The 13,864-nt window shown below is 34.8% G+C and overlaps 1 protein-coding gene across 4 annotated transcripts in view; it reads right to left on the reverse strand.

The window, feature by feature from the left end:
• LOC125912773 (protein argonaute-3) overlaps positions 1-13,864 on the reverse strand; it is a 115,552-nt gene that overhangs the window by 57,598 nt on the left and 44,090 nt on the right. The window contains exon 1 of one of the 4 annotated variants that reach the window (XM_049617505.1): positions 6,484-6,569. The exons of the other annotated variants lie outside the window; for them this stretch is intronic. The gene's annotated coding sequence lies outside the window, so the exon portion shown is untranslated. Of the gene's footprint in view, positions 1-6,483; positions 6,570-13,864 lie in introns of those variants that run through there. 4 annotated transcript variants of the gene reach the window in all.

A 13,864-nucleotide genomic window follows, 5' to 3' on the forward strand; every position in this document is an offset into this window, starting at 1 on the left:
ATGAGCACTGTGGGACTGTGGGTGACTGTCTCCTGTGCTTGCATGCTCGGTCTCAGGCCATGGTGTTTGGCAGAAATCAGGAATTTTTCAGAACGCTGGAAGGTGCCCACAACTGGCACTAGTGTATTTTCTGCCACTTCAGAGCACCTATGGACAGTCCTTTGCTTTTCCATACAAGAGTAAGCTTAGGAATGCTCTGCTTCATCCTAGGTCAGGCTGCCTGCAGATATAGACCCTTTCCTCTGCTACCTTATTACCAGTTATATTAAATACAATAAGAGTTTATTAACACTGTAGTATAGTCAACATCCATGCGAGTGTATACAATGGCCCCCATGCAGAAAAAGGCTGAAAAGAAAGACAGTAAGAGGGAGATGATTACAGTGGAAGTTAAGAAGGAAATCATCAAGAAGTACGAACGAGGTATGCGAGTGGCTGAAATTGCAAGATTTTGTAAGAAATCTACGTCTGCATCCTGTCTGAGGAGGAGGAGGAGGAGGAGGCGGAGAAGAAAAAGGCAGAGGAACCCCTCACTTCAAATGAGATTAGGGAGATGTGTAAAATGTGGGAAACAGTGCAAAATTTTGTAGAAAGACACCACCCAAATAAGGCTGTAGCAGTGGGAGCAATGAATACAATTAACGACAATGCAATGTCACATTTCCACGAAATCCTCAAAAGGAGGCAAAAGCAAGTGTCACTGGATAGGTTCCTTGATAACGGTGCATGAAAAGAGAAAGATTCCATTGAGCCAATAGATAGCACTGATGCTGGTAGTGATGATGAAAGTTGTCCTACACAATAAACCTCCTCTCTCATCTCTCTTACAACAGCCACGAAGGTTTTCAAAGGTAAGTGCAGGTTAATTTATTTTTCTTTATATTTTGTATTTTATTATTTTGTATTATATTCCAGTATTGTAATAATTTCTATAAGAATATTTTAAGGTTGTGGAATGAATCATCTCAACTTCATTATTTCTTATGGGGAAATTCATTTTGACATACGAAGTACTTTGGATTAGGGGTGCCTAGATGGCTCAGTTGGTTAAGCATTTGACTTCAGCTCAGGTCATGATCTCACGGTCTGTGAGTTCCAGCCCTGCCTCCAGCCCTGCCTCGGGCTCTGTGCTGACAGCTTGGTGCCTGGAGCCTGCTTTGGATTCTCTGTCTCCCTCTCTCTCGCCCCTCTCCCACTCAAACTCTTATCTCTCTCAAAAATAAACAAATATTGGGGCGCCTGGGTGGCTCAGTCGGTTAAGCGGCCGACTTCGGCTCAGGTCATGATCTCGCGGTCAGTGAGTTCAAGCCCTGCGTCGGGCTCTGTGCTGACAGCTCAGAGCCTAGAGCCTGTTTCAGATTCTGTGTCTCCCTCTCTCTGGCCCTCTCCCGTTCATGCTCTCTCTCTGTCTCAAAAATAAATAAACGTTAAAAAAAATTAAAAAAAAAAATATTAAAAAAAAAAAGATTTCTCTTTATTAAAAAAGAAACCCAAATGCTTTGGATTACAAGCATGTTTCTGGAATGAATTATGCTCTTAAACCAAAGTTTTACTGTTTCTTAGTGAGCCAAGAGAGGATACTGTAACTGTGAAACAAGAATAGTATCCTACAACACTCAGGAAATAAATAAGTACTAGAAAAGAAGAACATGATAGCAGAATGAAAAAGTGAATAAAGGGTTAAAAGATGAAGCTGAGGACATGTTCCAGAAGGCAAAGCAAAATATGTGAGAGACACTAGATATACACTTAAAATGGGTACATTTTATGGTATGTATAAAAAACAAACAAAAACCCTCACTAAAGCTATTTAAAAAATGGAGCACTGCTTTCAAATTTGTGAAGGAAAATTTATTTCCGACATAGAAACTCAGCTAAACTATCATTTAAGTTCATTTCCCAATACGCAAGGTGTCACAATATTTGACTCTTAACGTACGTAACGTTTCCTCATGAAACTTTTGAACACTAAAAAAAAAAAAAGGATATAGGAAACAGAAGATCAATAAAGGAAAAAGACAAAAATTCTCCAGGGAAATAGTGATGTGTGATTCCAAGAGGATAGCTGTGTACCAAATACGAAGGGCATACTCAATGAGACTGAAACAAATAGGATGAAGACTGTCACTGAGGTTTCTGCTGCCATCATTCTGATTCTGTAATGTGAGGATGGTCTGGGTAAGCCTGACACACATATATTTACTTTGCCTGGCTGGACCATATGTTGATAAAGTTCCTGTCCTGTTGCCTGAAATGAGACTCTCATTACACTCCAAAAAAATGTTCTGCTTTTGTTTACTGCTGAGAAGACTAATTTAACTATCATAAATTATTTCTTAATCTTTGAGATCTTATACCCGAACTCAAAACAAACATATAAAGCAAGCAACACTAATACTGTGATTAATAAATTACTTACTAGAAATCTGTTTTCCTTGCAAAGGAAAGCATATTCAGTGCGAACTTTTGACTCTTACACAGAATAAATTACAATCACTAAATTCTACAATTTATATATCCTATTTTCTTCTACGAGCAAAACAGACACTGAATGTTTTGCAGAAAGCTACTTCTACTGAAAAGGACATAAAAATATGTAAATAAAATAATTAAAATAATATAGTAAATAAGTATATAAAAATAAATATAGTAAATAAGTATATAAAAATAAATAAATAAATAAATAAAAATAATATAACCTTTCTCAATTCAGATGTACTGGGTCTGAAATTTGTCTGCCAGGAATCTTGCTTTTTAAGGGATACAGTATAGAGCTGTGAATAATATGGACATAATTTGGAGTCAGAGGTTGACCTCTATAATTTCAATGTAAATTATGTGACCTTGAGCCTTAAATATAAGCTATGGCTATATTTAAATATTGGCTTAATAGGTTACGTTATACTGTTAAAATCAAAAGCATATGGGACACCAGCCTTGAAAATTCCCTGAGCAGACAAAACCAGTTTAGTCACACAAACAAAGCTTAATTTAGCTTATCTTACAAGACTAACTTGACCTGGGTCATTAATTGCTCATGCCTCTGAAAATCATAAGCAAAACTTAAACTGTTTCCCAAGGTTGATATAAGATAAAAATTCTAATATTATAACCAATCATTGAAGAATAAAACAATCATTGTTTTCTCTCTCTCTCTCTAAACTGCTTTATAACAATATGCCCCTGAGCCTCATTCCATATTTTGGCTTGAATGCTCCCAGTTTGCAAACTGTTTTTGGTGTGTGCACAATAAACTTATACTAATTACTACTTCGGTAATTCATTGATTTTGCTTCTGTTACTTCTGAAAATCATATAAATTATTTAACATAAATGTTAAATATAAACTATGTGACCCTTAGAAAGAGTCAATTTAGAGAGAAAGTTTATTGAAATTTTCTCTCTCTAAACTTAACTCATGCAACTTTGGTAGAATTTACTTCAAATAATTAATGTAAAATGCTTAGCAATGAGTGATAAAGGTATCTGAAGGGAAATACAACTAATACCACATCACTGTGACAGTCTTAGAAATGCAGGAATTATAATAAAATGCAAGTTGCAAGTGAGTTTGGCTTAAATGTAGGCTAAACTAAACATATATTCATCCCACATATCATTGAATCTAAGACACCAGTGATGGAAAGGTACATCAATATTTTATGTATCCTAAAAAGAAACTTGCCAATTAAACTGTGACAAACCATCAACTGTAAGACATCTTCTAATTTCAGAGATGATGAAATGTGAAGAAAAAATATTTTTGAGTCTTAGATTGGTAAAATATGGTAAGTCTACCTACATAGTTGAGAGAGTATTATATAGCACAAAGCAATCATTTTGAAGACAAGATTAAGTCACATAATTCGAATTAAATTCGTCTTTTCTTATTCTTCACTCTTCCATTCTTATTTCCACCACCAATAACACCTAGAGGGAATCTGTTGCTTTCTTAGAGAAATGTTCCTCAAATCCAACGACTAGAATGGATCCCTGTTACATGCTCCCTCTGCATTTAGTACTTCTCCATAATACTTACATTGCTCAATAGATTTCAAGATCACTAAGGGCTGTTTTGTTCAGTGCAATATACCAAACACAAGCAATGCAAAATCAAATCACACAGAAACAAAAAAGGAAACATAAGCAAGTAAGGTGGTCAGAGCAATATTTTCACTCGTTATTTTTCACAGCAGCACTATATTTTACTGTCAACTAAAAAATAAACTCATTTAAACTTTTAGGCTGTATTTTCATTTCATTGTATGCCACATATCTTTTTTTACAAAAGCTACCAATCTTCTGACTTCTTTGCTTCACAGTGCACCGTACGTTATCTACACACTTTGTTCACACAAAAAACATACTCTTACCTTTATCTTGTAACATGCAGCTTTTTAGGTCTATCTATTCTCTCTATGCCAACCAACCTATTCCATTCCTCTTCCTTCTTTCTTCCTAAAGGGAACTACTATCCTGAAATTGGTGTGTATTTGTCCCATCCATGTTTTGATAATTTTACTGCATTTGTATGCACTCTGTATAAACTTTTGTTTTCTTAAATTTACATAAATAATAACATATCCTTTCAGTACCTATTACTCCCTCCACATTGTTTTTGGTGAAAATATGTTGATACATGTAGATCTGGTTCACTCATTTTACTGTCACACAGAACACCACAATATTCTATAACAATTTATGTACTCATTCACAATGCTTCCCAAAGAAACACGGATAAGGAATTAGGCTATTTCCAATTTTCTGCCATAACAAATAATGCCTCAAGCACAAATGCAAGGTATCTCTATGGTATATTATAGGTTTTCAAATACGTGCAATTTCATCTTTACTTCAACTTTTCTAGAGATTGAAAACTGTTCTCCAAAGCAGCTATACCAAATCATACTCCTACCAACATTGTAACTTTACATCCTCAACAACATCTAACGTAAGACTTTCATTTTTACAAACCTGAAGGGCGTGAAATGGAACCTTTTTAATTTCATTTGCATTTTCCTGATTACAAATGAATTTGAGAATCTGATTTTCATGTATTTACTGGACATTTGGGTTTCCTCTTTTTTGAAGTACTTGTTTTCCTATTGATCTGTCCTTATATTTTGTAAAGGTCTTGGTTATTTCTCCTAGAATTTTAACTGTTTATAACATGCAAGTTTTTGTCAGTATTTTCTTTTATAATTTACACACTTTATATTTTGTCCAACATTGGATATATTCTCTTGTAAGATTTCTTCTAAAAGAGTTTCAAAGTTTGGCATTACATATTTAGGATTAAAATCCACCCAGAAATAAATTTTGGGTGTGATGTGAGACGGGTCTAATTTATTTTTTTCATGTAGTTAACTGTATGAACACCATTTGATAAATATTCTACTCTTTCTTCAATGATACGAAAAGCCACATAATATTTACAAAGTTTCCATATACACATGGCTTATTTCAAGGCTCTGTATTCTGCTTCATTAATCTTTCAATCCCTGCACTTACAGCAGTATGGAATAGTAATTATTGTAGTTTTAAAACAAAGAGGGCAATTCCTCTGTCTTTATTCTTCTTTAAAATTACATTGGCTTTTCTTAGTCATTATAGTTATTTTTCTATATAAGCCTTAATATTCGCTTACTAAGTTTCATGATATACCCTATTGGGATTTTATTTAAAATTGCATTTACAGGGGCACCTGGGTGACTTCAGTTGGTTAATTGGTTGATTCAGTTGGTTGATTGATTCAGTTGAATCAGTTGAATTCAGTTGAATTCAGTTGGTTGATTCTTGATTTCGGCCCAGGTCATGATCCCACAGTTTATGGGACTGAGCCCTGTGTCTGGCTCTGCACCGACAGTGTGGAACCTGCTTGGCATTTCTCTCTCCCACTCTCTGTATCCCTCCTCCATTCATGTTCTCTCTCTCAAAAAAAAAAAAAAACTAATAATAATAATAATAATAAATAAAAAATAAAATAAAAATTTTAATTACATTTACAGGTTAATTTTGGGAAAACTGACATCAAATTGAGCCTTCTCAATAAGCCTATTATATTTCATTTCATTTAGATTTTCTCTTATGTCTTTTCAATCAAGTTTTTATTTCAGAGACTTCTCAAAAATCTTTATTCCTATGTACCTCCTTTTCAATCCAACTCTTGATCTCATGTTTGTTAAAGCTCAGCTAAGGCATCACTTACTCCTCCAAATATTTTTCTAACTTTCCAGGCTCATTTGGGATACTCCTTCTCTATGCTCTTAGTTTTATCTAATTATTCTTTGCTTAGTATGACCCAGAATTGTGCTAAGCATGGAGGATACGTACACTGGTGAATAAGATGGACAGTCCCTACCTTTGCAGAACTTTCATTCTAATAGGAGAAAGAACAATAAAACATTTATAATTCAGAGTGCCACATGCTATATTATAGGGGAAGTACACTGTGCTATGGGAATACATGAATAAAATAAATACCTAATTCAGACTTGGGGGATGGCTGGATGTAGGGGGGAGAGATGGGTATCAAACATTGCTTCTCAAGGAAGTAACATGTAGACTGAAACCTGTAAGAAGAACAGAAGTTGGCAAACACAATGTATCTAAATATCATAGTCCTGACATCCTTGTTTTACTCTTGGTTTTATTGGAAAAGCTCCCACTGCTTAACTGTGAAATCATCCACTCTTTAAATAGGTTTCCTCCCTTGGCTTCCTTGACACCATTTTTGGGCTCTCATACTGCTGCGATAATCATTAATTTGCTCACTGGTCTTTCTTCCTCCCTTAAATAGTAGTATTTGCCATGGTTTATCCTCATTCCGGTTTTTACTCTAAATACTATTCCTAAAGAAGTTTTCCTACTTTGTGGTGCCTGGATGGCTCAGTTGGTTAACTGTCTGACTTTGGCACAGGTCATGATCTCATGGTCTGTGAGTTCGAGCCCTGCATCGGGCTCTCTGCTGTCAGCACAGAGCCTGCTTCGGATCTTCTGTCTCTCTCTGCCCCATCCCCACTTGTGCTGTCTTTCTCTCTCTCAAAAATAAATAAACATTAAAAAAAAAAGTTTTTCCACTTCTACAGTTTCAAATATGGGTTTATATACTGAACAGTCTCCAAAGTTTTACTTTTAGTTCCCACCACTACAGATTTTCATATCTGCATTTCCAATGACACACTGGCGTTTCTATCCATATGTTCCATAGGAACTTCAAGTTTTGGATACGTTAACATTTTATCTATTTATATATGGTGTACACTGCCAACTAACCAGCGACAGCAGATCCATCTCTGAATTCAACTGACAGCATCACCATTCACACCTGGTATGAATGAGTCACTACTCTGAGTGTATGTTGGCGAGTATGCCCTTCTTGGAAGCTAGTTTATAATACAGCACAATCACTGAGCCTGAAGGGTTGGTTAGGAACATAAAGGTTATTTCAAAGACTGAATAATCATAGAACTTTGCAGGCTAGGTATGTTTTTGTTTTAATGTGTCAACTTGGCTGGGCTACTAGTTGTCAACTATTCAAACATTAATCTAGGTATTACTGTGCAGATGTTTTATAGATATAAGTAAAATTCATAATCAGTTGACTAAGTAAAGGAAATTATCCTTCCTGGATAATCTGGATGATTCCCATTCAGTTAGCTGAAAGGCCTTAAAGCAGGGCTGAGGCTTCCCTAAGAGAGAGAAAAACTTCCACCTATGAACAGCAGCTTTAGCCCATACCCAAGAATCCCAGTCTGCCTTTCCTGACAGCCTATTCTAAGGATTTCAGACTTGCCTTGCTAACCCCTACAACTTGTAAGCTGAATCTCTCTCTCTACATAGACCTCCCACCGGTTCTGCTTCTCTGGTTGAACCTGACAGATATACCAGGTCTGTAGTTTATTTCTAAAAACAATTCCTTCAATAACCTAGTAAACCTTCTGGTCTATTCATTTCCAGTCAGTACCATGTACCAGTAACTATACCCAAAGTTTTTTTTTTTTGTTTGTTTTTTTGTTGTTTTTTCCTGGACATGGTTCTGAAACCTATTTTTTCAACTTATTCCTTGTAATATGTTCCTTTCTCTCCACCCCACATTAGACCATCACCATCTCTTACCTGAACTAGGGATTGAAAAAGCCTCCTAACTGGCTCCTGAGATTAGTTTTTTCTCCTCTATCTATTCTCCACACTGCTGCCAGAGGTCTCTTTCTGGAAAACAAATATGATCATGTCACTATCCTTCTTAAAAACTTTTCAAAACTCTCTACCTACAGAATAGAAATAAATTTGTTTTGTATTTCATTAAGTCCTGTTTTTAACTCTTATTTCCTTCTATTTGCTTTGCATTTAATTTTTCTTTATTTTTATAACTTGTTGAAATGAATACTTAGGTACTGATGCTTTTCTTCTTTTTCTAATAGGCATTTAAGGTTTTAAATTCTCTCTAAGCATTGCTTTAGCTAATCATACCAGTTCTGATATGTATTTTCATTATCCTGCAGTTCAAATATTTAATATTTTCTTTGTGATTTATTTGACCAATTTATTATTTAGAAATTTAATAATATCCAAAGCTAGACTTTAAGTTCCAGTAGGAAAACAGCAATTTACTTCCAAATTTTCCCCCTTTTCTCCTAGAACCCAATATAGAACAACAAAGAGAATGTTTTTAAAACATTGTATTCAGTGAACCTAGGAGACAATAAAAACCTGAAATGCCAAATTATAACTAAATATGGCCTAAAGTACTTGGGACTGGTAGAACCTAGGCAAGGGAGAAGACATGAAGTATGAAAAGGGCCTAGTTGGGGAACAGCAAATTTTAATTCCCAGAAACAGAGGGTTCTATCATAAGTAGGAACTGCAATGTTTAGAACTGAGGCTGAATGGCAGAATCTCAGAAGGAAGTAGAAAAAGGAGGTGTAGAAAGTGCCATGAGAATGAGTGGAGGGTAGTCTACAAGTGACAGATCTCAGATACTACAACTCTTCTAAAACCAAGGCATGTACTTTTTATCTGTAATTTCAAACTTACAGAAATGTCCAAAGAATACCGCAAAGAACTCCTGTATACCGTTCACAAATTCTCTGTTAACATTTCAAGCAGGCACTTTAAAAGGCAGGAGCTGCATCCCTTGGGAGCAGAAACTAATAAGGACCTGGTAGCTGACAGCTCACACCTCTTACACTTGTAAATTACTAAGAGGCATAGGAGATGTACCTATATTTCGAAGAAAGAATCCATCAGAACATCTGAGGACAGAGGCCTTGAAAAGAGAAACTTGGACAACCACCTCACTCCTAATGTCCTCTTCCAATTCTTCTTCCTGACTAGTCTCTTCAAACAGGTGGTTTGGAAAAGCTCATCTCATTAAATATGAATAACAAAAAAGTGGTAAGTATCCATACAAAGACACCATAAAAATGTAAGACAGTACAACATCCTTGACAAATAAAACTCAACAAAAAATTATCACAAAGTAGATGAAAACTGTAACACTACTTCATAACATGAATTCAAAAATTCTTAATGCAGCTATTAAGAAAATCTCAGAGGGGCCGCTGGCTGGCTCAGTCAGAAGAGCACGGGACTCTTGATCCTGGGTCGTGATTTTGAGCCCTATGCTGAAAGGAGAAATTACTTAAATAAATACACTTAAAAAAAAAAAGTAAAATATCAGAGCAGAAATTTAACAACTCAGGGAAGAGACAGCCAGTCAACAGGAAGAGGTAAAAAGCACTGAAAAATTCATGAAAGAAATGGAAGAAAAAGATTTTTAAAAGTTGAAAAATATAAGCACATGGTAAAAATTACACCACAAAAGGTATACTAAGGAGCAAAGAGAACAGTTACTTTTTAAAAGAAATTAACTTAAATATAAACAAAGAAAAACTGAGGTGTCGGGTGGCTCAGTAGGCTAAGTGTCCAACTCTTGATTTCGGCTAAGGTCATCTCACAGTTGTGAGACAGAACCCTGAGTTGGGCTCTGTGCTGAGCATGGAGTCTGCTTGGGATTCTCTCTCTCCCTTGCTCTCTGCTCCTCCCCTGCTCATGTTCTCTGTCTCTCAATATAAATTTAAAAATTAAATTTAAAAAATTAAAAAAGACTCAAAACTTCCATTTTCAAAGGGAATCCCTTGGAAACTGACCCCAAATGGTCAACAACAACAAAAAAATGTAGTGAAATTAGTGTTAAAGCAACCAGATAAGTTTCAGCAGCCAGACAAAAAAAGCAGGCCCCTCCAAGGGGAAAGAAAATCAAGCTGATATCATACTTCTCTACTGAACATTCAATGTCAGAAGACAGTAGACAAATACTTAGAAGATATTGCAGAAAGTATAAGTCAATAATTTTGTTTTAGACAATCCTTCAGGAATAATGCTATAGGCAAATGGTTTTCAGTATGTAAATACTTAGCTCTTATTCATGAGCCCTTCTTGAAGAAACAACTTGAGGACACACTGCAACTAGTAGATGACAGGAAAAATTTCAGCAGGACTGATAGCACAAATACATTTAATTGCAGATTTAAGGTTAAAACAAATGGATATACAGGTGACAGAATGGAATGCAACTGTTACATGCTCCAAGAATGTAGGAATAATAGTACATACAAATAAACCAATGACAGTAGAAAAATAAAAGGAAGAATAAACTCACTGTACCTTATAGTAATAGGAGTCACTGTTGAAAGTCAAGTAGTAAAAGTTTAAACAAAATTATAAAGAATAATAAAATATTGCTATATTGGCTAAAAGTAGTCAGTAAAAGAGAGGGAGAAAAAAAGGAAGAGAATAAAGCTAACTGAATTATTACTTATTAAGGAAAAAAGACACTGCTTTAAAAAAGAGAAAGATGAGGGTGCCTGGTGGCTCAGTCGGTTGAGCATCTGACTCTTGATTTCGACTCAGGTCATGATCCCAGAGTTGTGGGATGGAGTCCCATATCAGGCTCTGCCCTGAGCATGGAGCCTGCTTAAAATTCTCTCCCGCTCATACTCTCTCCCTCTCTAAAATAAAATTAAAAAAAAAAATTTTTTTTTAAAAAGAGAAAGATGAGTGATGAGCATAGCATAATAAACTTGTTGAATCATTATGTTGTACACTTGAAAGGTAACGTGTCAACCATACTACAAAAAAAAAAAAGTTAAAAGAAAGAAACATGAGTATTACATGAAGGTAAAGGTATAAAGATTTACCACTAGCAGGAAAAAAAACTCTTCTCAATATCAAAATTATCATTTAAAAAGCACAGAAAAGAGACCACTTAAAGTTTCAGAAACATATATAATCAGAAAATATAAAATAATCTGACATAACTAAGACCAAGCATGTATGTCCTTCCTATCTATCTGGCAACTAATCTAGTAACAGAAAAAAAAGCTTTAGACTGATCCATAAAGCAAAACCATTCCATGCTATCACCAAGATGCATCTCTGATTCAGAAAGTATTAAAAAAGGTAAAGGACAGGAAAGAAGTTAACATATAGGATAAGGTTCACACACACATAAATTATAATCCTTTCATTAGATAATGCAGACTTTTGGCCCAAAGTTAAAAAAAAAATTCACTTTGGGGCGCCTGGGTGGCTCAGTCGGTTAAACGTCCGACTTCGGCTCAGGTCATGATCTCGCGGTCTGTGAGTTCAAGCCCCGCGTCGGGCTCTGTGCTGACAGCTCAGAGCCTGGAGCCTGTTTCAGATTCTGTGTCTCCCTCTCTCTGACCCTCCCCCGTTCATGCTCTCTCTCTGTCTCAAAAATAAATAGACATTAAAAAAAAAATTTTTTTTTAAAATTCACTTTATCATGTAAAAGGTACAATTCACAATGAACAGGTGTGTGTGTGTGTGTGTGTGTGTGTGTGCTCTTAAAAATGTAGCAGTAACATTAAGAAAGCAGAAATCACAGGAGATATGAGGAGAGAAACACAATAATAGAAATTTTAAGTTATTTCCCCTAGTCTTAGAGAACAATTAAACAAAAATGACTAAGAAATGATCTAAACAACCTAATCAAAATGGTAAGCACAGATGGATATTCATTTAACTCTATCATAATAAATAAATATACCTATTTTCAAATAGCTATTAAACGTTCACAAAAATTGACTATGTATCAGACTACAAAACATACCTCAACAAATTCTAATAGGGGAAATACACTCCATATCCTCTGATTAACAACCCAAGAAAATCAGAAAATTGGAAAATAAATAATGGATAACAGAAAATAAAAAGATCTTCAATCTGCAAATTTCAAAAATCTCAAGTAATATTTGGATAATGAAAATATGAATGAAATTCGTGGTGTTTCTAGACAATAATAAAAATCCTACATATTAGAGGCTTTGGAATGTAGCTAAAACAGTGATCAGAAGAAAATTCATTACTTTAAATACTTTCATCATTAAGAAAAGATGAAAGTAAATGAATTACTAATATAGCTCAAAAAGTTAGAAAAACAACTAAAGTAACTGAAAAAAGTAGAGGAAAACATTTATAAAGCTAAAAGCAGAAATTAAGGAGTTAGAAAACAGAAAGCCAGAGAGCTTAAAAAAAAAAAACAAAAACATTCAAAAGCTCTTTTGCTGGGGGTTTGGGGAGGCACTGAAATCAGTTGTTTAAACTACTCCATCCTAATCAAGAGTAAAATGGACAAAACACAGATATATAAAATAAGAAAGGGGAGGAAACCACAGAAGTAGACACAATTTCAAAAAATAAGAAATGACTTTGTAAAACTTTCTATAAAATATCAAATACAGGTAAAATAATTTTCTGGTAAGATAAAATCTACCAAAACTGAACCACAAACTGAGCCTAAAAAAACTAGTTTTCACAAAACAAATGGAAGAATTTTCAAAGAGCTATTATGCATCAAGAAAACAAAACATACCACAACACCAGACTTCACAAGAGAATTCTATCAAACCTTGAAAGAGTTAACAAGTTTAGTACTATTTAAAAACTGTTGTACATTTTAGAAAACAGAAAACTTGTAAATTCTTTATAAGATATAAGATTAATACCAAAACTTGAAAAAGATCACACACAAAAAAGATTACAGATCAGGTCAAACTTACTTTTGCATTTTGATTAAAAAGGCAAAATATTAGCAAGCAGAATACAGTATCACATTAAAAGAATCCAGAAACACAAGTTTGGTTCAATGTTTGTTAAAAAGACAAATATCTTATCAGCTCCATAGACGTTGAAAAGGAATCTGACAAAATTCAATATCTATTATTGATTAAAAGTACTTAATAAGGAGCCCTTGGATGGCTCAGTCGGTTAAGTGTCTGACTTCGGCTCAAGTCATGATCTCACGGTTTGTGAGTTTGAGCCCCACATCAGGCTCTGTGCTGACAGCTTGGAGCCTAGAGCCTGCTTTGGATTCTGTGTCTTCCTCTCTCTCTCTGCCCCTCCCCCATTTATGGTCTGTCTCTGTCTCTCAAAACATGAATAAAACATTTTTTTTAAAAAGTTCTTAATAAAATATGAATCATCAGATGCTCATATACATACACATACATATATATGTATCATACTTAATGCAGAAACATTGGAAGCATTCCTAAGGTAAAGAGGATGCCTGCTAGTCACTACTCCTTAACACTGCTTAATCAGTCAATATAATTTGATAAGACAAAAATTAGAAGTATAAAAATCCAAAGGAATAGTTAAACCTATCACTATTTGTAGATGAAACAATTATAACTAGAAATGCCAAGAATACCACCTGAATAACTACTATAAACATAAATGGAATAAGGCAGACATAAAGTACACAGAAGTCAAAAGCCTTCATGTATGTAAACAATAACCAGTTAGAATCTATAAAACCCATTTAATAGCAAAAAGG

The sequence above is a fragment of the Panthera uncia genome, assembly GCF_023721935.1.
Source record: "Panthera uncia isolate 11264 chromosome C1 unlocalized genomic scaffold, Puncia_PCG_1.0 HiC_scaffold_4, whole genome shotgun sequence".
Classification (NCBI taxonomy): Eukaryota; Metazoa; Chordata; class Mammalia; order Carnivora; family Felidae; genus Panthera; species Panthera uncia.